General features: G+C 41.0%; 1 long non-coding RNA gene across 1 annotated transcript; it reads left to right on the top strand.

The window, feature by feature from the left end:
• Nucleotides 1-5914: 5914 nt before the first annotated feature.
• On the top strand, nt 5915-10462 carry LOC309538537. Its single transcript, XR_014222283.1, has 3 exons — nt 5915-5976; nt 7041-7154; nt 10407-10462. It is a non-coding gene; the product is annotated as an uncharacterized lncRNA (long non-coding RNA).
• The last annotated feature ends 14708 nt before the right edge of the window (nt 10463-25170 follow it).

Below are 25170 nucleotides of genomic sequence, written 5' to 3'. Positions count from 1 at the left end.
CGAGGTACCACTGTATAACTATGTTGCTGAGGGCACTGGAAATGTGCAAATTAATGTTTTCACAAAGGGCTACCAAATATCGTTCCTAAGCACGATCACAAAGAGTTGTTTCAGATCAGTTGCAGAATAAATGTATCTGGGATTCCATCCTCAGACATACACAATAAGTAGCTGAACAGGTCAATTTCAAGGGCTGCTGTGCTCAGGCTATCCTATTGCACTCCCAACCATTTGCCACTCTGCTCACAGCATCAAAACAAAGGCAAAATTGGTGTCCCTGGACTAGGGTCTGACCGGCAGCTCCGCTGGCCACCCACGATTCACCCGTCTTTGAATAGGCCCGTGCTGCCTCTTCAGCGGCGCACTTCATTGCTGCAAAAGATGATCCATGGGATCAGGTTGCCAGACATATTAATGACAAATGTTGGACATGGCTAACTTAAAAGAAGAGAGTCTCCTCTCAGAGCTTAACCTTAACCAGTCTTGACATCAGTCAATTCTTTTTCTTCCCCCTTTTTGAAAAAAGCAAGATGTAGCTGACCTTGCAGGTCTGTATCAGTTCATCGCTGTTGGCATCTACATTTTACAGCTCTTGACAACTTGCAGGTCTCACAAGGCCACTTTTTAACATTTCGTCCACCTTCTAGAAACTGACTAGTGCTACCCGGTCACACAGGTACTGAAAGACATTGCTAGGCATGCATGCCAGCCACACCACGTGGTGCTCTTTGGCATCCAGCTTTCACATTTGCTCCAAATATGCGTTTGATTCTTTGCGCAGGCAGCTGGGAGTCCAAAAGACCATTCCAAAAGTGATAAAGGATTGGTACGGCTTCGTAAGAGGCATTATCATGCTGGCTATGTTCTATGTCCCATGGAATTGGGGTTTTTTTGTTTTTTGACAATAATATTTATTACTTTTCAATAGACATAACAAAAAAGAAAATATGCAACAACACAATAGAGAAGTGAAAAAGAAGAAAAAAGAATAACAAACTTAAAATACCTAGACAGAAGAAAGGAAACTCAATTAATTAAATAAAATCTATTTTCATAAACATTTTAGTTGACTTCCTCCAATCTCCTCCACCTGAATTTCCTCTTAATTTGAATGTAGCAGTTTCCAATATCATTATTTCATAAAACAATATTACAGTCGTATTCCAATTTCTTTACCTTTCTTATAGTACATTTTCTTATTTATATATTTAAGTCTAATTTAATCCTAGGCCTGATTGGTTCTTTCAAGTGGTTACATATCTTTAATATTAGAATATTTGTTCAAATAGTCTTTAAATTTCTTCCAGTCTTCTTGGTAATCCTCTTCTTTCTGGCCGCGGATTCTCCCGGTGAGGTCCGCCAGCTCCATAAATTCCATCATCTTCATCTGCCATTCTTCTACCGTTGGTAATTCTTGTGTTTTCCATTTTCCGGCTAGTAAAATCCTAGCAGCTGTTGTGGCATACAAAAATACTTTCACGTCTTTTTGGGGGCAGTTCAGTACCTACTATCCCAAGGAGAAAGGCCTCTGGTTTCTTAATAAATGTATATTTCATCATTTTTTTAATTCATTATAATTTTCCCCCCAGAAGTCCTTCACGTTGGAACAATAGAATTGTAGAGTTGGAAGAGTAGTTCAACCATCTCAACTAAAGCAGATGGGCATCCAACCTCTGCTTAAAAATCTCCAAGGAAGGAGAGTCTTCCACCTTCCAAGCAAGTCCATTCCACTGTCAAACAGCTCTTACCATCAGAATGTTCCTCCTGATGCTTAATAATAATAATAATAATAATAATAACAATAATAAATTTTATTCATACCCCGCCCTCCCCAGCCAAGACCGGGCTCAGGGTGGCTAACACCAAAATAAAAACAATTGATTGAAATACAACTTAAAAAAACAAGATTAAAATACAACATTAAAACATTAAAATGCAGCCTCATTTCAGTGGAAACTTAACACCAACGCTAACTATCCAGACTGGTCCTATATGGGCCAGATAAAAGCCAGGGAAGTCCCCAAATAGGAGTTGGGTATGTTTACTGGGAACCTCTTTTCTTATAACTTGAAGCCATTGCTTTGGGTCCTCCCCTCTGGGACGGGAGAATACAAGCTTGCTCCATCTTCCATGTGACAGTGCTTTGGATATTTGAAAGTGGCTGTTGTATATCCTCTCAGTCTTTTCTGTTCTGGGCTAAACATACCCAACTCCCTCAACTATTTCTTATAAGTCTTATTTGCCCGATAATAAATGCTGGAAATGTAAAGAAACTGAAGGTACTTTTTACCACCTTTGGTGGACGTGCCCGAAGATTAAGGCTTTCTGGGAAATGATATATAATGAAATGAAAAAGGTACTTAAATGTACTTTCCCCAAGAAACCAGAGGCCTTTCTCTTGGGCATTGTCGGCCAATTGGTGTTAAAGAAAGATAGAACTTTTTTATGTATGCTACTACAGCAGCAAGAATTCTCATCGCAAAGTATTGGAAGACACAAGATCTACCCACTCTGGAAGAATGGCAGACGAAGGTGATAGACTATATGGGACTGGCTGAAATGACTGGCAGAATCCGAGACCAAGGGAAAGAGACGGCGGAAGAAGATTGGAAGAAATTCAAAATTTATCTTAAGAAATATTGTAAATTCAATGAGTGCTAAAATGTTGAGGGTATAGAAAAAAGGGGATTACAGCTGTAAAAAGTTAAGTAAAAGAAAAGAACAAGGGGAAATTAGATAAACTTAAGGGGGAGGATTTGCTGAAACTAATTTGGAAATTGGGATGCAGAAAGGGGAGGTATGGGGAAGTCGGTGAAGTAAGGTTTAAGAAATAAGGATTTGAAATTATACATGTTTGTTTATGTGTTTGTCTGTTTGTATTGTGTATTGTTTGTGTTTATATAAATTGTGGAAAACCAATAAAAAAATTATTAAAAAAACCTATTTCTTATAAGTCTTGGTTCCCAGACACTTACAAACACTCATCATTGTTATTTTTAGTTATATGCATGCAACACCTGCAACACAAATTTCTCTGGGTAGCTTATAAAAAAATAAGTGGAAAGTAACTGAAGGAAAATATAAACATTACATTTTTAAAAGGGGGGGCACATAAGTACACCATCAGAACTTGCTCCACTCCCTTAATTTTTTTTTAAAAATAAACAACAGAAACCTGGGTTACTTCAGTTATTTAAACAGCCTGGGTGAACAGAAAAGTCTTTATGTAGCACTAGGAAGACCACAGAGAAGATGCTAGGTGAGGCTCCTGAGAAGACTTATCTGTAATCTGAATGCCACAAACAGGTTTTGCAGGTACTGAAGCACCATGAAAGTCTTCAAACGTCTGGGCACAGATGGTTGGCCACAACAAAACCCATATCCTAAATCACGTCACACTGACAAAATCTATCTGTGGCTCCAGTGAGTACTTTGTTAAAAAGCTAAAACAGTCAAAAGAGCATCTGAGGATCATGGGTTCAAGCACTGCAGGGAGTTGGACTAAATGACCCTCATGGTGCCTTCCAGCTCTATAATTCTATGATTCTATGAATTCTAGCCAAATGCGATGAGTTGGTGACCAACCAACAGAGTTTGAATACAAAACTGATTGAATGACCTCAGGGTTCTCCCATGCAAGTACTAACCAGGCCTGATCCTGCTTAGCTTCCGAGACCAGACGAGATCAGGCGTGTTCAAGGTAGTATGGCCGTAGACTAAGCCTACGACACCCGGTATTCCCAGGCGGTCTCCCTCAGACAGGATTGATGGAAGTCAAAAATCTGAATAAGATGTAAAAGTATGTTTAATTACTGTTGAAAATGATATGTTAAAAAAATGACCTCAGGGTTCACACCCATGGAGGTAGTGTTCTCCAATGCTTTTTTCTTGGGGGACGCATACCCCTAAACTTTTTGTGAATCTAAGTTTGGCCTCATTGAGGGGCAGTATTTCAATATGAGCAGGAAAATGAGAGTACCTCTAAACATTTTTTAAAAGAAAAAAAAGCACTGGTGTTCTCTCTTTCTTCCCTCAGCCTTTCATTCACTCTGTCCTCCTGCCCCTAGAGGCCCCTCCCTTCCATTAAACATTTTCCTAGTCCTTGGACAGCCATCCATGATTCTTTCTTCTCCATATTCCCTAATGGGTTCTTGGTTTGCCGCTATGGTTCTTCACTGTTTCAAACAAAGAAGAAGAAAATAATTACCTTTCTGGATCAGATCAAGGCTAATCAAGGTTCCCTATTACCCTCGCTCCCCATGGCGGCCAACCAGATGTCTCTTGGAGCTTCTGAACTCTTGCTGCTGTTGTGAATTGCTCACTTTCTGCTCTACATTGAGTTCTTCTCAGTGGAGGTGATGGACCGGGACACACACCTCAGAAACAAGGAGAAAAGGAGATCTCAGCAAGAGGGCAGCGAAAGAGGAGCAGTGGAAGAGTTGGAAACAATTCTCAAGCTTTCTTAAACTTGTTTGGTTCTACAGCATATGTGACTGGATGGGCAAATATCTGTCTAGACAGCAGATTAGAGTTTAATTAGGTTTCTGTTCATTTCTACAACACAAGCAGAAGAGTGTATTTAGAGGCTTTTGCCATCTTCAATGCAGGCTTATTTGTGTCTTGTTCATTTACAGCATGTGCTTCTTTTCTTACCACACCCAGAACCTGATTTCTGTATTTAGAGAAGTAATTTGCCGATGACTTTTGTTTGTGAGTTTGCTTCCCTTTATTTGCATGGCGCCTTGATTTTTAAAGGAGGGAGTGCTGAGCTGTTTCATTATGTGAGCTAAAGAGGGTCAAAGCTTCAACTTATGAAGCCCTCTGCAAAGCTAACAAGACTGAGCTAGCCATGTTGTTGGTTGAACCTGGTGGGGCCCAAGCAATTCATTTGCGAATGATCTGTCGGTGTTCTCTGTCCTTTCTTCCTGCTCTCCGTTCTTTCTAACTGCCCCCCTCCAATTCCTTTGTCAAGAAGTTGAACGTTAAACTCATCTTTTGTGGGCAAGGTAGCCACTGACATACTCCAAGCTGTTGAACATGTCCCGAGGAGCAAGATAAGACCACTTTGCAGGACATAACAGTGCTCTGAGCTGAGCAAACTATAGTAAGGAAGAACTTGTACAATGGTACCTCAGGTTACAGATGCTTCAGGTTACAGACGCTTCAGGTTACAGACTCTGCTAACCCAGAAACAGTACCTCTGGTTAAGAAGTTTGCTTCAGGATGAGAACAGAAATCGTGTGGCAGCAGTGGGAGGCCCCATTAGCTAAAGTGGTGCTTCAAGTTAAGAACAGTTTCAGGTTAAGAACAAACCTCTGGAACAAATTACAGTGGTACCTCGGGTTAAGTACTTAATTCGTTCTGGAGGTCCGTTCTTAACCTGAAACTGTTCTTAACCTAAAGCACCACTTTAGCTAATGGGGCCTCCTGCTGCCGCTGTGCCGCAGGAGCACGATTTCTGTTCTTATCCTGAAGCAAAGTTCTTAACCTGAAGCACTATTTCTGGGTTAGAGGAGTCTGTAACCTGAAGCGTATGTAACCTGAGGCACCACTGTAAGTACATAACCAGAGGTACCACTGTATATCTAGAGGCTTACACTACAGAATCAATGCTTGTTTATTCCAGTCTTCCACATACAACCATTTTGTGTCACATGACCCGGAAAAACTGTCTGCGGACAAACATCAGCTCCCTCGGCCTCTAAAGCGAGATGAGCGCCACAACCCCAGAGTCGTTCGCAACTGGACGTAACTGTCAGGGGTCCTTTACCTTTACCTTTTTCATCATGGCAAGTCTTTATATAGTCAGAAGCTAACCAACTGCTACCAATCTGCATAATTTTCCACCAGCTGTTAGCTGAGCTGCTGTGATGTCATGGAATGATGAGGGACATTTTAACCGCTGAGGACAACAATTAGAGGATCTGTGTGACCAGAAAACAAGAAAACCTCACAGCAGGCTTAGACAATGTAGTGGTAAGAGAATAAGCCGTGGACCCTAGTTTAAATCTAGTCAGTGTAGTGCAGGTCTTGGGAGACTAGGGTTCAAATTCCTGTTCTGTTGAGCACAGGCACTGAACCCAAACAAGAAAAGATCCTATCCTTACCCTGTGTATTATCATTAGAGACAGGTGGACTGTCCTGTTGGCTTGGAAATATATCTCAACAATAGAAGCTGGCAGTAACACTATGTCATTGTCTACAGTTCTTTAACAATAAGGGTCTTGACATCTTTTGCTTTTGGCTGGATACACCTGAAGAGAGAGAAAGAATGTTGCCCCAATACTCTGATTTTAAACTACCACCAGTAGTTTCCCATGTCTGCATGTCTCCCTCCACAACAGGGGTGGAGAAGCTGTAGCCATCCAGAAGTTCTGCAACCACAAGTCCCATCACTCTGTCCTGTACCATTACCAATGCTGTCTGGGACATTTAGAGGGTGACATGTTCCCCACCTCTTATTTCCACATGCATGGTCAATAAAGAACTTTCATATCTCAACGTAGCACGTTCATGTCTCCTTATAGCACTTATAGCTTTATGGAAGTGAGCCGATGGCAACTTACAAGTGTCAGGAGCAATGCCTCAACACTTTTTACATGTGCTGGATCAGAAAGATTTTGGGCATTTCATGGCAGGACAGAGTTTCAAACACAGATGTGGTCTCTCAGTCCAATCTGGGGCTGCCTGAACTTCCTTCAGCCCAATCCCAGGTTTACCCAAATCAGTCTGATTCAGTTTGGGGTCAGAGATTTGAGCAGAGCCAGTGTACAACCTTAGTATTTTTAAACTGCTTTCTGGCTGGACCTCACAAAGTGCTTTAAATTAAATTATTCCAACCATAGGCGTCATTTTTTAAAAAAATGTTTACATGTGTGAACCAGCATGTCCTGTTGGATTCAATAGATTTAGCAATTTTTTAAAAGTATGATAGAAGAATAGAGAATAAGAAAAAGCATAAAATAAATGTATGGTGGGAGAGGGGGAGCATTCACAGACAAACCTTCTTCGTTGCTCCTGTCTCTCATTCTTTGATTTAGTACCACAGAAGTTCAGCCATTGATGCGACAACTCTTCTTTTGATTAGCTGAGCCAGCAATGCACTGCACTGTCATTCTGCCTATAGAGAATTAAATTTGAGCTCACGAGAACAGGTTTGTTTTGTTCTAAATTAGTTTTTGTTTTGTCTCCTATACACATACTCACCTCGTTGCTGTGCTGATGACATCAAGTGGAATTATGGTGGAATTCAAAGGTGTTTCACTGCCTCTGACAGTAGCAGTGGTGGCGGTTGCTTAATTTTTAATCTGATGAGCTGTGCTACTAATGTAATGTGCTTGTACGTCTTCGAGTGTTTGTGTATCATTGCAAAAAAAATACTGCAGAACCCTGAAGGTGGAAAAAGAGAAATAGATCAAAAGCAGAACCAGAAATCACGATGAACACGCCTTCATCTAATGAACCTTCTTTACGAAACAATTGAACCTGTGGTTGTGTTTCTGCAACCACAACCAACTCTGACCAGTTGGAACCAAGCCAGATAATCATCAAAATGACCAGAAGAGAAGAGAAATATCAAGAAGAGTGGAAGAAACTTAAAGACTATTTGAATAAATACTGTAACATTAAAAATTAGAAATTACTTGAAAGTACTAAATAGGTCTAGGATGAAATTAAGAGTTAGTAAAATAATTGAGATTTAGAACCTTAAGAAAAGTTAAGAAATTTTATTTTAATTGGAATATTGTGTTTTAATATTGATATTAGAAAACTGCTACATTTAAATACAAGGAAATTCAGATGGGAGGGCTCAGAGGAAGTCAAAACCATGTTTATGACATTAGAAGTTTAAATAACCAATTAATTTGTATTGTCTGGGTGTTTGTTGACATGTATTTTTCTTTTCCTATTTTCTTTTTTGCTTATATTTGTGATTTTTTGTTGTTGTAGTATGTGCTATATTTCTAAGAAACTTAATTGTTGTTGTTGTTGTTGTTTAGTCGTTTAGTCATGTCTGACTCTTCGTGACTCCATGGACCAGAGCATGCCAGTCACTTCTGTCTTCCCCTGCCTCCCGCAGTTTGGTCAAACTCATGCTGGTAGCTTCGAGAACACTATCCAACCATCTTGTCCTCTGTCATCCCCTTCTCCTTGTGCCCTCCATCTTTCCCAACATCAGGGTCTTTTCCAGGGAGTCTTCTCTTCTCAGGAGGTGGCCAAAGTACTGGAGTCTCAGCTTCAGGATCTGTCCTTCCAGTGAGCACTCAGGGCTGATTTCCTTCAGAATGGAGAGGTTTGATCTTCTTGCAGTCCATGGGACTCTCAAGAGTCTCCTCCAGCACCATAATTCAAAAGCATCCATTCTTCAGCGATCAGCCTTCTTTATGGTCCAGCTCTCACTTCCATACATCACTCCTGGGAAAACCATAGCTTTAACTATACAAACCTTTGTTGGCAAGGTGATGTCTCTGCTTTTTAAGATGCTGTCTAGGTTTGTCATTGCTTTTCTCCCCAAAATAAAAACTATTAAAAAAAAGATAATCATCAAAATGATAATCTCTTCTGACAGTGAAAACCAAATTGTAATGTTATTAATCCTAGGTGACTGTGAAAGGGCATGTATATGTTGGAATTAAGTGCTAACTCACGAAATTCTAACTCATGTCTGGACAGAGGAACTTCATCATGAAGAAGATTATACATACCATATCTCTTTGCATGAAGATAATGGATTCTCTGAATTCACTTGGCTCATAGCTATTTTATGATGGACTGAGAGAAAAGGGCATCATCCCCCAGGTGAAGAAGCAGGATTGGTCTGTAGAAGATACAAGATAAAATCCTGTCCATTCACACTCCCATTTCTGTACTGACAAAAACAATAACATTGTTCACTTATACAGGTTACGGTATCAGAGACCAGTCTCCCCCAGATGGCGTACCTGAATCCATTTGTTTGGGTCCTATCCTCCAGAGCAGGAGAAAGCAATCTTGTTCCATCTTCCATGTGACAGTCCTTAAGATACAACAGGGGCTGTTGTAGTAACCGTGGGGGTAGAATTCCATGTTACAGAGCTGGTTCTTGGGAAATGAAAAGTGGGAATAAAAATTATATCTTCTATCAGATAGTCAGCAGGATTGAATGGATATACTTTTAATGATGCACATATGCATTGGCTATGATAATATCATCTGTTCTTCAGAACAGTAAAAATATGGGAGAATAATCTCAGAATGTGTTAATTAGCTTCCGTTGCGTGTTTTATTTTTCCTGTTCCCGCCAACTATTTTTGTAATTTGGAAAAATTGAATAACAATATTTTTCAGAAAAGAATTAGAATATGTTGTTTGGGTGGAGATTTATAGGGATCTAAGTTTTCCCCCTTCTATGTTGCTATCAACAATTGGACTCTTTTCTTTTTTCCCATATAATCTACTCGGTGGAGTCAACAAAATATTGTAAATCTGTCCTGTCTTGCAGCATGGGAATGGTAATGGAGCAACTTCACTCTCCTCCCCCACCCCAATTAAGTACAAATACAACTGCAATGAAAGGACTACCCTGATGCTTGTTATCTTGATCTGGCCAATAATGCAGTCATGGGTCTTCTCACACGTTGATTTTTTCAACGTTGTTACCTGCTTTTGGGGGAAGAGCAGTAGGTTATAGATCGACATCAGTAGATACAGTGGTACCTCAGGTTAAGAACTTAATTCGTTCAGGAGGTCCGTTCTTAACCTGAAACTGTTCTTAACCTGAGGTGCCACTTTAGCTAATGGGGCCTCCTGCTGCCGCCGCGCAGCCGGAGCACGATTTCTGTTCTCCTCCTGAAGCAAAGTTCTTAACCCGAGGTACTATTTCTGGGTTAGCTGAGTCTGTAACCTGAAGCGTATGTAACCTGAGGTACCACTGTAATCTGTAGAATTAAGTGAAATGGAACCAGAAGTGAGGCTCTTTGAATCCAAAGGTGTATCTACACTTCAGACACCTTTAACCAGAGTCAATATTTGCTCACGCTCCCCAGGAATCCCTGATAACTGTCATCTGTGCAACAGATCTCCAGATCTCAGTGCTCATACTAAACTACAGTTCCCAAACCCCTTTGGAAAAAGCTATATCTGAACTAGTATATTTTTGTAGTAATATTTACTCTTTGAGGCATTCCCATATGACGTCAGTTGAAGTATTACTGTCTGGAAATGTTCCCCTACTAGGTCCATCAGTCTCTGTGTTTACATTATTACTTATATCCACACTACAAACACGTTTTAGAAAGCCTGTAGAATACGAAATAGAAGCTTAAGTTTTCAAGTTGAGATTGAATTTTTAAATTTTATTTTAAGCAGCAAAATAATATATTTTCTCTCTCTTTGAGAATATAATTGCTATTCATTTCTTTAAGCAGAACTCTACCTTCAATTTATGAAACCTGGATGTTAACATTTAAGGCTACCAATGAGGTAAGCTGGCTTTTCTTGTCAAGTTCAGAGCGCACACACATCAATTTTACTCCTTTTCAAGTAAAATGTGTGCCACACTATGCAGAATGATATATTAGCACAGTATGTTTAATTGGTAAGAAATGATAAGTGGAACACTGGCCCTGTAGGGATCGTCCAAATCATACTAGAATCAAAAGGGGTGAGAGATGACTGCATCTGGAGCATTCTGGGCCCTCCTGACAAAGAACCAACTCTAATGTGCCAAGGGATTCAAAATGGGGATTTATTCTGCAGAACCCATGCGCTTTCTGCCATAAAGCACCAAAACAGCTTCCATGTACTGGAGGGGCACTGGCTTCATCTTTTCCACAACACAGCTCTACCTTTGTTGTTGTTTAGTCATTTAGTCGTGTCCGACTCTTCGTGACCCCATGGACCAGAGCATGCCAGGCACTCCTGTCTTCCACTGCCTCCCGCAGTTTGGTCAAACTCATGCTGGTAGCTTCGAGAACACTATCCAACCATCTCGTCCTCTGTCATCCCCTTCTCCTTGTGCCCTCCATCTTTCCCAACATCAGGGTCTTTTCCAGGGAGTCTTTTCTTCTCATGAGGTGGCCAAAGTATTGGAGCCTCAGCTTCAGGATCTGTCCTTCCAGTGAGCACTCAGGGCTGATTTCCTTCAGAATGGATAGGTTTGATCTGATTTAACCTGAAGCACCACTTTAGCTAATGGGACCTTCTGCTGCTGCTGCGCCGCCGGAGCACAATTTCTGTTCTCATCCTGAAGCAAAGTTCTTAACTTGAGGTACTATTTCTGGGTTAGTGGAGTCTGTAACCTGAAGCGTATGTAACCCGAGGTACCACTGTATTTGACATTTGATGTTAGCCACCCTGAGCCCGGTCTTGGCCGGGGAGGGCGGGGTATAAATAAAAATTTACTTACTTACTTACTATTTGATGTTTGTAGTTTCCAAAATATTCAGGATTCTTTGCATTCCACAAGGAAAGTGTTGTTGTTTTTTATAAACTGCATTGGAAATTTCCATATTTTGAATATGCTGCAAGAATAATTGTCCCTGTCTAGGTATGGACTAGATATGCTTCCCACAAGCATATCTCTTAGAAATGCTCATGTAAACAGGTGGGAAATGCTCCTGGTCTTGCAAACCTGAGAAAGAACAAAATCCCTGCCAGCAGGCCATGGACTTCCCACAAATCTAGCTTGCAGAAGCTCCAAGCATAGACAGGCAAGAAGAAAATTTATGTGTGATCAGCTGTTTGGGAGGGGGAGCTGAATTCTGTCCCCCTCTCTCCTCCCTTCCAAACAGCTATTTGGCATAACTGATGTTTTCTAAAAGTACTCCTCATGTGCAGTCCTGGCAGTTGCACAACTGTGTTACTGGATTAGGACTAATGTACTTTGGTATAATTACAGCATACCCACGTGTGTGTTTACCCCTTGTGTTCCATGATGCTTACTCCCAGATAAAGTCTGCATAGGAGTTCAGCTGTAGTCCATTTTTATATTTAATAAAGAACTTTATTTTTCAATTAAATCCATGTGGTTTTTGTAGCCTCCAAGGCTTTTTCTGATATGTCCCTTTCGAACCTTTGTTGCCCATATAAAAATCTCCCTACAATATTTACTGCTGTTTCTAGGAGTGCTTTGGCATCAGGTGTGCTGAACTGAAAATACTGTAATAGATTGGGCTGACATTATACGATTTAAGGTCCCAGTACTTCAGCAGAATTGCTGCCCAACTTTCCATATTCAGAAAATATATCTACATTTTACCTTCTGGGTTTATTGTATCCATTTTAGTACTTTAACCTTTGTCATTTGACTCCATTAAACTCCATGGATCCTTCAGCTGTTTCTGAGGGAAGAGATTTCTTACCTAGGACGCTGAACATTTTATAGTGTTCTGTAATTGTAGCATTTTATTTAAGGGCATTATAAGCAACACATAAGTCTGCCATAACTGAGGCTTTTTCAGCTGTTTGAATTAATGCAAATTCTGTTACCATTATATTTTATAAACAGGGCATAAAAGAGTGTTCCAAGTGAAACAGAAGCGGAGAACTCTGCGATCATGCAATTTTCCTCAGATTTATTGCCTGTGAGTCTCTGTGTAAATCCTAGCAATTTCACAAATTGGAAATGGCTCCACCACATTGTCTTCTGTATTTATAAAGGGGTTCATAATTACCAACATTCTTTTTCAGAGCCCTTTAGATATAGGCAGCTCTTATTTATTACATGCTTGCTTTTTAAAATACATTTTGCACTGAATATGTATCAGTTTGCCTTAGTCAATGTTAAGATTCATTTTGCCATGTGTCAGTGTGATTATCCAGCAGATAAACAGTATTGTGAATAAAAGCCTTTATATACTCCCCGTTCCTCTCAAATTGAGCTCATTGAAGCTGGTCTTCAGGAACAGGAAAAGAGGGGGAAATCAAAACATCACATGGTTGGATAGCCTGTTTAAGAGGTTTTGCTGAGATGGAAACTAAGGGTGCATTGAATATTTGTGCGTTTCATTATGGGGAGCAGCAGAACATTTGGGGGTATTTCCAAAGTTCCCCCTCCTTGCTCATCTTGTTCACTGTCTGGATTTCCTTCTGATCTGCAACATCTTTGCCCAATAGACTACTATGTAGTGGCATTTATATATTTTTCTTTCTAAGGAGTTGATCCCAACCAGTCAAGGATCTCATAGCAAATCTGGTGATGTCAAGATAACCCACTCTGGCCTGTCTCTCACACAAGTTCCTCTCTTCATTTATGTATCTTCATTTATCCAAAATTTATCTTCAAAACATATGTATAAAGTTAATAGAGTACTATAAAAAAATTAACAGTCATAAAGAAAGCAAAGGAGGAAGGAAATTAAAAGAAAAGACAGGTTTCCGCTTTTCTACCTGCCAACTATTTGTATATCAATTATTCAAAATATTTAACCTTTACACTCCAAAAATATCCAGCTTTCCCCCATTCTGCTAGATGGTAATCTCAGATTTTCTTCCCGGGCACCCAGAATTCACAAACACATTCTTTATCATGGTCCAAAGACCCACAAAAACAATTTCAAGAGCAAAGAACAACAGAAATATGGAAAAGTCGTTTACTAGGCAGTCACTCAGAATTCATCTTTTCTCACTCAGGAAGTCCAATTCATTTATGTATTGTTATCTTCAAGTGTCCAAAATAACCTTTTTCCAGTTCCTTGTGGCAAAACTCCTGACACATTTTGATGGAAGTAAGAAACAGTGTTTCTGCAAATTATTAAACTACCAGAGGAACTTCCCAGGGCTGATTTTCATTCACGATAAATATTTCTTATACTTAAGGTGAAATTCAGTTGATCACCAGTACAGATGGCAAAAATGTATAAAACCGGGTCAAATATATGTTGGAAATGTAAAGGAAAAGAAGGAACTTTTTATCATATGTGGTGGGAATGTAGAGAAATTTTTAAAAAATGGGAAATGATATACAATGAATTGAAAAAAATGTTTAAAATGACATTTGTAAAAAAAAACCTGAAGCATTTTTGTTAGGGATTGTAGGACAAGAGCTGCCAAGAAAAACAAAGAATGTATTTCCGTATGTTACAACAGTGGCGAGAGTCTTGATAGCACAAGGATGGAAGAATGAGGAAATCCCAACAAAAGAACAGTGGCAAGAAAAATGGATGAGTTATGCAGAGTTGGCTAAATTGGCATATAAATTGTGGGACAAGGACAACTATGGCTTTAAGGAAGAATGGGAGCTTTTTACAAATTATCTAAAAAGACAACAAAATGAACTGGACTCCTTGGCAGGGATTGAATAAACATACACAAATTTACTGGTTGATAACATGTTAGATAGATAATGTAAGGATATGTAAAATGTTATAACATGCAGAGAATAATATGTGCTGAGAAATCAGAGAGAGGAGCTGAGGGAAGTCTTTGGTGGGGGAGGGGAGGGATGGATGGAAGAGAGGGGGGAAAGGGGAAAAATAATGTATGGTTATATTGTTCGTTAATTTGTTGAAATTGCTAAAATTGCTAAAAAATTGCTAATTTTTTTAAAAAACAAAAAACTGGAAGATCTCAAAAAATAATATTCAGTTGATCAAATTCAGCATTTGTCCTGGAAATTTGTCTTCTCCCCATCTGCCACTGCTACCTTATTCTTCAGCGATCTCCCAGATTCAGCATAACATATTGGTATTCCTCAATAAGGAAGCAGGATTGAAAACATTAATCCTTATCTCTGGATCTGCTGCAGGTGTTGTGCAGGGAGAGTCCCAGAGAGGCAGGAAGAGGTTCTTAAATAGGGAGAAATAAAGACTCACTTGACTTGCAAAAATAAAAAAAGGAGTATATAGGCACCAGCCTGTCACTCAAGGAAAACTACAAGACATGGGGAACTAGGCTGGCAGGATGTGTTTTAAATAAGCAGCTAAGTTCTGTGCTTTTAGGGCATTGAAATCTCTTCAGAGTTTCCGTGAAAGTAAGAAACAGTTTGACTGACTTTAGCTGAAGTCTTGGTGTTGCTTGCTTGGAATAGCAATGAAACATGTCAAAGGCCAGTCATTCCTAGAGCTCGAGCTACTATGCTATTCTTGCACACAGATTTCCAAGCTGCACTTTGAAACCTATATGGAAGCCAGCAACCTTGATCCATTTGAGGAGCCATTGTTGTACAGACCCTGGAGGCTGAAGGGAAGATCATTACACATATTGCTCGTCTGCTGACTTAAGCAGAATGAAATTATCTGGTCTTTCAAGGCAACAAGAGCTCCATTTTGTAGTCAAGGCCTGAGGCACCGTGATCCACAAACCTCCTTTCTCTAAACCCGAGTTATTATCAATGCCAATAGTAAATGCATAGCAACGCCACCTTTTTAAAATGCTCTAATAACAATTAATAATTATAATAATAATTCTAAAAATATGGATGTCACAGGATATTAGTAGTGAGCACTTGACAAGCAGGTGGTCTATGAGGAGATAAAAAAGAGAGAGATCAGTTTAGCTAAATTTGAAGGTGGTCTCATATATAAATAGAACATTGAAGCTGGAATATAACACTCTGAACCTGCCTAGCTGGATATATTACAGCATTAAGATTTTATTATGTTTAGGAGGAGGGAGGCATGCAATGTCTACTGTTTTGCCAGGAGGAGAAACTTCATTGCTTCATGCTTGGTTTGGTACTGAGGAAAGGGTCGTCTTTGCAAACTTTTTTTTTCCTTGTTGGGAACAATAATCTCTGAGGGCCTTGGTGGTGGTAGTGGCTGCTCTTGTTATTTATTGAATTTCTTACCTGTCCTTCACCATCAGTTCCCAAGGCAGCTTACAATATAAAAATGTAAAAACATCACTATACCTTTAAAGCACATTCAAGATGCATTTTCATTCTCTAAGAATTCTGAGAATTGTAGTTTGTTAATGGTTGCTGAGAATTCTAACTCTACGAGGGGTAAACTACAGTACCCAGAATTCTTTGAGGGAAAGAATGTGCTTTAAATGTATTTTAAAGGTATTGTGTGTATGCAGCCTTAGTTAGTTAGAACGTGTGCAGAGGAGGGCTATCAAGATGATCAAGGGTCCACAAACCAAGCAGCCTTGTGAGGAACGGTTGAAGGAGCTGGGTATGTTTCGCCTGGAAAAGAGGAGACTGAGAGGAGATATGATGGATATCTTCAAATATCTCAAGGGCTGCCATGTGGAAGATGGAGCAAGGTTGTTTTCTCCTGCTATAGAAGTAGGACTCAGACCAATGGATTCAAGAAAGGAGATTCCAAATATTATTATTATTATTATTATTATTATTATTATTATTATTATTATTATTATTATTATATTTATACCCCGCCCTCCCCGGCCAGAGCTGGGCCAGTAAAATTATAAAAAAACATAATAGAAAAAAATAAACAAACCCAATTTAAAATACAGGTTAAAATACAATTTAAAATGCAGCCTCATTTTAAAAGTAGCCCATAGATCAAAACCATAAGGGGAGAGAAACATAAGGGTCAGACTGAGTCCAAACCAAAGGCCAGGCGGAACAGCTCTGTCTTGCAGGCCCTGCAGAAAGATTTCAAGTCCCGCAGGGCCCTATTCTCTTGTGACAGAGCGTTCCACCAAGTCGGGGCCAGTACTGAAAAGGCCCTGGCCCTAGTTGAGACCAATCTAACCACCTTGTGACTTGGGACCTCCAAAGTGTTGTCATTTGTGGACCTTAAGGTCTTCTGCGGGGCATACCAGTAGAGGCGGTCCCATAGAACTTTCTGACAGTAAGGCCTATTTGACAGTGGAACGCACTCCCTTGGGAGGTTGTGGGCTCTCTTTCCTTAGAGGTTTTTACGCAGAGGTTAGATGGTCATCTGCCATGGATGCTTTCATTGAGATTCATGCATTGCAAATGACACTTCATGTTGCACCAGATTTGGCTCACTGGCAGTCAATCTTGAACACAGTTTGGAATAGGAGTCATATATGTCGGCATAGCTTCATCCACATTTTTTTTTTTTTTAGATTGCTCAGTTACATGCTTATTTCTCATTTTTACAAATGAACCATTGTGGCCGATTCGTGAGAATCACCAAACTTTAAAAACTGCAGGTGACAATCTGAGAGCTGTAGGCATAATCACGCTCAACTACAGAGTTATTGAGCAGGATAGCAATGTAGGGAAGACATATTTTCTGCCAAAGCACCATGCCAAGCTATGAAAAGCTTCTGTTAAGACTTTAGTGTGCTTTGAGCTTCTACTCCAGAACACTGACTCTTCAAAATCTATTGTGAGCTAACTTCTTGGTACTGGGAACGTAATGACAGAGCAATGCTACTGAAGTGAAGCACTATGTTTACGAAGGTAATCAATAGCATGATTAACTTGGTAAAGTAGAAGGCTGATCAATCTTATTATTGATCAGTTTAACAAATGCATTAGAGTGTCTGTGTAGTATGGCTACATGTGTCAATGGCAGGCTACATGCGCATTGAACTAGTCAAATTGTCTTGCTATAGATGCACATAGTATTGAACAGAACAAGAGCCAAAGGCATCAGAAATTTGTTCGTTTACTTGTTTATTTGTTTGTTTTGTTTAAACATTTCCATTATGTCACTCACTGTCAATTTTCAAGGTGATTTCGAATACTGGAAGTAAAAGTTGGCTCAGCATTCCTTCAGTTTATCTGTTCACGCAGCAATTACCACATATGCGGGTGGCGCTGTGAGTTAAACCACAGAGCCCAGGACTTGCTGATCAGAAGGTTGGCGGTTCAAATCCCCGTGACAGGGTGAGCTCCCATTGCTCGGTCCCTGCTCCTGCCAACCTAGCAGTTCAAAAGCACATCAAAGTGCAAGTAGATAAATAGGTACCACTCCGACAGGAAGGTAAACAGCGTTTCCGTGTGCTGCTCTGGTTTGCCACATGATGCTGGCCACATGACCTGGAAGCTGTACGCCGGCTCCCTCGGCCAATAAAGCAAGATGAGCACCGCAACCCCAGAGTCGGCCAGGACTGGACCTAATGGTCAGGGGTCCCTTTACCCTTTACCTTTATTGCACAGCAAGCAAAAATTTGCAGATCAACTAGTCTCTTGAGTGGATGTTGTTGTTGTTGTTGTTGTTGTTGATGATGATGATGATGATGATATGTTATTGAACTACATCATACTCAAAGGAGAACCACTGAAATCATGGGCCTAGGATAGTCATGACCAACTTAAGTCCATGGTCCCAATGGTCTGCTCTGTTAGAGTTTTCACAAGCAAAATCCCTGATCTGGACCATGTGCAGAGTAGAAATGAATTTGCTCTCAACCACAATGAGTTTCAAAGCTGTACTGGAAACAGTCTTAAACTAGTTACAAATAAGCAGTGGCAAAAATACAAAGTAACACATTGCTCTTAAACAAACTAGCATTGTAGTCCCGTCTTCTTTTTAGGCTTTAATACAGTTCAATAAACTTTCATTTCTCTGGTCGCAGAGCAAAAGATCTTAAGCAATTTGCTTGTTCATGATCACAGAGATTGGCCACTACATTCACTACTGCTTCTGCTGGTTCCATTGCTGACGAAGACAATGAGTTCTCAGGTTTCATCTTCCTGCTATGAGAAATTTCTGCTTGGCTTTCCAGTGATGAGTCAGCAACTACCCTAAAGACTTAAGCAGAAACATCCAACATTTTCTGCTGCATTTGCTAGAGTGAAACCTCCTGCCAAATGCAAACTTTCCTACTTTGCAAATGCTAAGTTTTCCATAAGTTTTTTCAAACTTTAATCCATATAAACATGACATTTTATGTATATTAAACTAATAACTTTAACACACTCTGAGTATTACTTAATTGGATAACATTTATGATAATGATGATTCACTTCCTCTCTATTGCCAACACATTAAGTAAAAAATGGTGTGACATTATTTTCAGGGAACATGCTGTTAGGAACACAATATTAAATAATCACTGAAGATTTTAAAGGAATGTACACATCTATTTACTCTGTTTTGAATATATTCTTAAATAAGAATTCAGGGTGATCTACAAAAACTCAGTGAAACATTAAAAATACAAAGCCATTCCATTTAAAATTGCATATTATCAATCCATCACTAAGGTACAGCATTGAAAAACATCACATTGATACTGAACACCCCTATCTGTTCCAAAGGCCTGGGTAAAGAAACTGCCTTCAAAAGATGCTGAAATATCAACACTGAGGAGGACAACAACAGGGGAAGGGAACCACAGGTGTGGTGCCACCACTAAGGAGGCCCTTTTCCTCAGCAGTGTACAAAAGGTTGTGCCCATTGGCAAAATCTTAAAGCCTGGGCTAGCAGATATCAGAAAATATACTTCTTCAAATATTTGAGACCAAGTCATTCTAGTCTTTATTTCTCCATGTCAAAACATTGAGTTTTGCTCAGAAACGGTGATAATAATCATAGTAATAATAATTTTTTATTTATACCCCGCCCATCTGGGCGGCTTTCAACAAAATATTAAAATACAGTAACGCATCAAACATTGAAAGCATCCCTAGACAGGGCTGCCTTCAGATGTCTTCTAAACGTCTGGTAGTTGTTGTTCTTTTTGACATCTGGTGGGAAGGCATTCCACAGGGCGGGTGCCACTACTGAGAAGGCCCTCTGCCTGGTTCCCTGTAACTTGGCTTCTCATGGGGAGGGAACCCCAGAAGGCCCTCGGTGCTGGACATCAGTGTCCGGGCTGGATGATGGGGGTGGACACGCTCCTTCAGGTATACTGGACTGAGACTGTTTAGGACTTTAAAGATCAGCACCACACTTTGAATTGTGCTCAGAAACATACTGGAAGCCAAGTAGGTCTTTCAAGACTGGTGTTATGTGGTCTCGGCGGCCGCCCCCAGTCACCAGTCTGGATTAGTTGTAGTTTCCGAGTCACCTTCAAAGGTAGCCCCAAATAGAGCACATTTCAGTAGTCCAAGCGAGAGATAACCAGAGCGTGCACCACTCTGGTGAGGCAGTCTGCGGGCAGATAGGGTATCAGCCTGGTAAACAGCTGCCCTGAACACAGAATTCTCCCCATTTGTATCCAGAGTAGATTCTACTGGTGTCAGTAGGTACTTAGACTTATTCATTGTAGTAGAAGCTCCTGGCTTATGAGAGGTACAGCTGGACTGTGGAAGCATTAAATTATATGTTTAATGTACGTAAAATGTTGGGGAGCCTATTCCAGAACCCTGGTGTTTTTTCACTCTAGGGTAGGGCAGGCTGTGTCTTGTGACTGGCTCACAAGGTATTTTTTCCTAACTCATGTAACCTGAGCTTCTCTGCTACTATCAACAGGGAAGCTATGTGTTGTGTTGGTTCTTTGGGTGGTGTTTGTCTGTATGTGTTACAACAGCAGAGAGACACACAAGCTGTTTTTGCTTTCCAGAAGCGTGAACTTACTCTGGGATCAGAGGAAGAGATTTGCGTGGCGAGTTCCCGCCCCCCACCAGGATAAATAAAGACACGAGACACCATGGTTTAAGGTTAAATGGGCGAATTAGGCCACAACTTTATTGAATTCAGGAATGAGAGGCATTGGCTTAGGCATTGGTCCTAACGACTATCCGGCTCCAACCCATTTGCTGGAGACACGGGGAAGGGTTAACACTATATCGGGGGAGTCTCCCACCGAGGCACGTCAACTAGGAGCTCCCCCAGGTCACCGCTCGGGGGCGTGCCTTTGGCCCACACCTCCATAGGCTTCGGACAGGGCCAGGCCCCCCGGAGTCCTTTAACGGACCACCCTTCGCTCAGTGGGGGGAGGTGATGGCGTTCCTTCCCCCCCACATCCTCTTAACCCCTTCTTACCAATGCCTACCGCCAATGCCGAAGAGTTGTGACGAGTTGCTACGAGGTAGGTGAAAAACCAAATGGCTGTAAATTGCCAATTGGGAAAAATTCCTACCATGCCCCTTGCGGCGACAGACCGAAGTCCATAGCAAAGTCAGAGACCTACCTAAAGCCTACCTAAAGGGAGGGAGGGCGGGAAAACGTGGGGGCTAGCTGGCGAAAAAAGGGTGAGCCCCCTCTGCGCCGGCCCTAAATAGGGCAGACACGGCCGGGATTCCCCTGCTCTCGCGGGGGCTGAAACCAGCCCCTGCTCACGTGGGGGGTGGGCGTGAAGCCCGCAACCCCACCTCCTGGGCAGGCCGGAAGTGGCTTTCCCGGACTTAAGAAGACTGATGCCCATTACTAATATGCAATGTGGCATTTTGTTGTTTCGCAACTGTTAATGTTTGTAATGAAATTTTTAAAAAACCAAGTTCTGCAAGCTTTAGAAGTTATTTCTTGTGGTAAAGAGGATTCATTTCTACATGAGAATCAGATCAGAGACTTTCCATTGGCACTTTATATTCTAACAGGAAGTTCTGGAGGAAAGGGGGTTGGAAAACAAAAGAGAGGGAAACGGAATAAGCCATCATGAGAAAATTGCTGGAAGGAATAGAAGAGGACAAGGATGCCAGAATAAAATAAGAGCGGAGGCACAAAATGAACAAAACAAATGAGGAATTAGAAATATCGAAAGCATTTTGGAAATCTGATAGAGATGAGGCAACTCCTGATCAATAAGTGTCGGGACAACAAAATATTAACAGAAAGGTACAAAGGAAAGTGGACTGCACAATGCTTGTTTCCTTTGGTTTTCTCAAAAATTCTAAATTGTGATGTGATGGTTATTGACCCCAATATAGGCAATAAATGGGGATAAAAGTGGTAGTTATAGTCACATTATTTATCTAACCATTTGGTACATATTCAGTCCACCAAGTCTTCCTGTTTTGAGAGGTTTCTGCAATATCCATTCTGTCCTCCTCCTCCTCTCCACCTGCCTGCCTCTCTTTCTCCCAGACTGGGGTACACTTTTACAATCCAGCAACTCAAATGACAGGCAATCCAGTCAGGGCTTAGTTTAAAGTCACAGCAAGGCTTCAGTCGACTCTGCCATATGTATCAAGCAGAGTTGCTCCCCTCCACCCCACGCTCATCAAAGCATTAGCAGGAACATTTGTCAAATTCTCTCATTTTAAATTCTAAAGCATAGAAACTCATCTGTTTTCAAGCACCACCCCTCGACATAGGCGTTTGATCTATCAATCCCCTTCGAGAAAACCTTGAAGTCAGGTGGTTTTCTATCATATTAAGGAAGGGCAAATATGCTATCCACCTTCAATAAAGTAAAAGAGGGGAGTAACAGGCCCATTAGTTTACCTTTGATCACAATTAACATTACCCTTCTCCATTACCATTATCATTTATGAAGATTGTCAGGCTTCACTTTCAGTATGTCTATACTAGGAAAGGTAGCACATTTGAGTTCTGGCACAAAAAAAGTTTGGATTCCTTCATTATGGGGGTTGGACTAAATGACCCTCATGGTCCCTTCAGCCTTGCTGCATACTATGTGAGACTTACAAAAGAAGCCAGAGGACAATGATGCCATTGATCCCTCAACATCCCAGAGGCTTCATAGCATGTGGAGTGAGGCCATTGATATGTTGAGTTCTCAAAGTCAGTGGTGAAGGTGAGTTGTTTAAAATCTAGGCTTAACAGCCTTTTAATGGTGATGTGTAATGTTTCACTTACTTCAAAATGTGGTCAGCCCTACTCTCCTGCTCATTCTGCTGAGTGAGGCATGCCCTAATACCACCACTGATCAAAATACTGATCGGAAATCATATTAAACCTAGACAATTTGGGTTCCATTTCAGGCAGGACTCCACGCAAAAACAGAGCCCCAATTTCTGGCGTTAATGTGGACACTCTGAGTGACTCAGACAATGGAATTCAATTTTAAAGTAAAGGCATGGTTTAGAGCCATGGATAAGAACATTTCTGCATATACGACAAGTAGGACTTGTCTCCTCCAGCCCGTTTTTATCGAAACAATAGTTGGAACATTTGTCAGATTCTGTCGTTATGAATTTTAAAGCAGAGAAACTCATCTGTTTTCAAGCACAACTTCTTGGCCTAGACTGTTACTCAATACGACCATTTCTTTCCCGCTACAGGAATGGTAATCCTTAATCCTGCATTTTTAAAAGCTAAAACTAACAATTATGGTACAATTCAGCCTATGTTAAACACTTAATTGTTGTTGTTGTTGTTATTTCTACAATAGAGATTTGAACATTGCTTAATTCTCTCATTGAACTCAGCAGGATGGAAGAGTACTGAACTTGGATGAGACTGTGCTCCTCAATTTTATTTCCATATTTACTTTTGAAATTATTCAACTTGCTTTCCCCCCCCCTGTTAAATGAAACACGCAAAATGGCATGTATTCCTCCCCTGCCCAAGAAGGAAATGAAATGCTTGATTAGAAACAAATCTTGTATTAAAGTATAAACAAGGAAACAGATTTAACATCAAGATTTAAGGGCCGTCCTAATAAACACCTGTGCCTTCACCAGGCAGTTAAATTTCAGTGAGGGAAGTTGGACAAAGAGGTTGTTGGGCGCAATATGGCCTTGGCTCAATCTCTTAACCAAATGTAAGCCTTAAAATGGAGGCGGTGGGAAGGAGGAATCCAACACCTGACTCCTTCCAAATAAATGCAGTTTGCCTCGTTGTTTAAATCAATGCATCATCATCGTCCTGTACAACTGTACCCTAGGAATGTAATGAATTCAGTTCTCTATTGATATTATTGCGTTGGTCCATAGGCCAGGGCTCTCGCTCCCCCTCGCCCCCTTTTCAGAGAGCATGAGCAAACTTGCCCCCCTGTTGTGTTATTTTCTGCGAGGCTTTCTTGCCCTCCCTGACTTCCAATGATCAATACACTTTGTTGTGGGCTGGGAGGTGGAGGCGGACGGGGAGGAGAATGAGACGAGAGAATGGCAAACTCTGGCAAAGCCCGCTCAGCCGAAAACCTCCCATGAATAAAGCACTTAAGATGTAGACTGTATAATTAAGTGAGGAGCTGCACTCCAGTCTCCCGTTGCACAGAGGCGGGTTATTAAGATGAGCGAAACACGCTATCATTATCCAGTAAAGAGTATGATGATTGGCTGCTCTGTGTCAGGCCTCTGGTGGCTGGCTTTGTCACAAATGCGGAAAGGAGAGTTCACTTTCTGTCAAAACTGGCTTTGCCAAATGTTATCATTTTAAAGGCCGTGAAAGAGAGGGAGCTGGGCCTAGGGGTATACACAGCCCCATATGCTGGTGACAGAGATACAAGTGTAATTCTAGACTATTAGAGTGACATATAAGATCGTTTCTGCCCCAGAACATGAGACAGCTGAGGGGATTATGCAGGACAGGCTGTCATGCAATAAAATTTTCAGAAATCTGTTAACCCCAGCTCAGACCCAGTGAATATTTTATTGCTGAACACTGTGGAAAAGGGATATTTATTAACTATAGAAAGGTATAGCCAAGAGGCTGGGTGGATGGAAGGTTACAGAGAGCCAAGCTCACTTGATATTGTACGGCAGAAGGAACAGAATGACAATGGAGGGTGTGTGTGTGTGGAGAATATCTCTTCAACGTGGCAGGGAATATTTGCATCTGAGGCAGAAATCACTCATAATAAATAGGTGACATTGAATGGGAGGAAGGAGGCCTTTTGCTCTTAAGGCGAAGTGCAGTCCCTGTGGCATTCAGGAGCAGAGTCCATACGCATTCAGACATGCAATGTGTTTGACAGAAACCGCAGCAGCTTCGGGAGATGTTCTGGCAAACCCAGGATGTGCTCATTTGGTGCCGGTGACTTTATGTGAACTGAGACTGTGGCACTCTTCAATTTCAGAGAAAAAGAACTGGCATGATTGTCAATCTCACCTACTGTTCTTTTGCAGCATCTCTATATCAAAAAGGTTTTGCTGTGTGCCAAAAGGCAGGCATTAATGACTAACCTCTAACTAAACTCATACAAATCAGGGCTGCACCAAATATTATCCAGCTGTGTATTTTATGCCACACACATCTGCCCCTGGGGCAGTGGTCTACACTAGTAATTTTCTCTCCCAAAAATGACTGGTGGCATTATTACTATTACTATGTCTGCTGGCTGTTGCTGCTTTCATAACTCGCTCTCCAAGGCTGCTTCAGGTTCTTCTTTCTTCCAAGTGAGTGATCCCACATAGCCAGAGAGATGATGCCACAGTCCTTTGTAGCTTGTCAGAGCTGGCGACACGATGACATCAGTGAGGGAAAGTAAGGAGAAGTCAGAGTGAACAGCAAA

Source organism: Podarcis vaucheri (genome assembly GCF_965113315.1).
Source record: "Podarcis vaucheri genome assembly, chromosome: 8".
Classification (NCBI taxonomy): domain Eukaryota; kingdom Metazoa; phylum Chordata; class Lepidosauria; order Squamata; family Lacertidae; genus Podarcis; species Podarcis vaucheri.
The sequence above is the reverse complement of the archived record's forward strand: the minus strand, read 5'-3'. Positions and strand labels throughout refer to the sequence as shown.